Consider the following 1,457-nt stretch of genomic DNA (forward strand, 5'->3'; position numbering starts at 1 on the left):
TAAAAAAAAATTGTGTACGTTATTGTCTGAACATTTTGCACAAGATTAATTTTTGAATAAATCAAACCTTGTTTAAATGTTTTTTTGTTTTTTTTACTTTTGATTAAAATCGAGTAAAATTGTAATCGTCCAGAATGACAGGAAAAAAAAGAAGGTTTTTTTGTTTTTTTTTCGTGCTGTTTCAGAATGTATAACGCAAGTCAAACGATGCTTAAGGCCAAGGTGGTGGCCTTAAAAAAAAACGGTTCAAGGCCAACCAATGGGCCCTGGAAATGGGGAGGAGCGCGGGTAAAGAAAATACCCTGGTGGCATTCAGTGACGGCAGTCACATTTATCAAATGACTCTCTTCCCGCCACTCTCGGCCAAAGTGGTTGTGGGTGAGAGCTACATCTTCCAGCACTTTGCCGAAGGGGGGTGAGACAAGGTCCTTCTAACGCGGCCAAAAACACAAATTTTTAAAGGGCCACAGGTATGATAAGCTCTTGCCACTTTGCAGCGAGACTAACCGTGTTTTGAAAATACAACATCTGGGAGTCACTTTGACCTACTGCAAAGAACATTCGTCATATCCCTAACTACTCTTTTTCTTGTATCCACAATTTGTCATTCAAATATCTGCAACCACGTCTTGCCTATGGCAAACTGCATCACTTTTGCCAACCATGCTTGTTAAGTTAATTTTATGGTGCTCCATTAAGATACCTAGAATTTAATTAATTTATTAATTTGATTGTCACAGCCACCAAAGTGGGGTGAAATTCATTGGCAGTTAAATGTCTGACTCAGCTGAAATAAAAGGGATACTTTTATCATTGAGCAATTTTCAGCAATAAAATGATTTTGTCTAGAATATGATGATTTATTTTTAGTGTGCAATTAACTTTTTTTTCTGTTTAATCGTGTTTGTAATTCTTGTCAATTGAAGATGTCACCTGTGCAGAGAATGGTTAATGACCAATCACGACTCACCTGTTTTCTGTGTTTAATATGCAAACTGAGTCACGATTGGTCTTTGCCCAATTCCTTTGCTATCTATAAATGTTAACATTCACTCGCTCTGCTTACCATGAATAGGTTCACGTGCCAGAAAAACTGGTGGGAAAGGCCAAGGAATTGCTTTTTCCACCCTCAAGCTTCCTAACCTTGCCACAATTGGCAAAAGATTGCCCAAAGGGTTATATGACAATTGAGGGACGCCTCAGTGAGGTAAGTTGCACATGTGCACATTCTCACATCATTAATTCATTTTAATGTCTTTTGGGGATTATATTAGGCAGAGCCTGTTCAAATGGTCACAGCTCAGGGAGTCCATGTCCCTATCAGAAACATCTTTATCAAACAAGTATGATTTCTCAGTTCGTCCTATTGCCAATCTTTGTAATGCCATGAACTAACAAGGCTTTTTTTTTTTTTTTTTTCCTCATTTTAATTGATTTTTCACAGAATCAAGAAATGG

The sequence above is a fragment of the Festucalex cinctus genome, chromosome 17 (assembly GCF_051991245.1).
Source record: "Festucalex cinctus isolate MCC-2025b chromosome 17, RoL_Fcin_1.0, whole genome shotgun sequence".
NCBI lineage: Eukaryota > Metazoa > Chordata > Actinopteri > Syngnathiformes > Syngnathidae > Festucalex > Festucalex cinctus.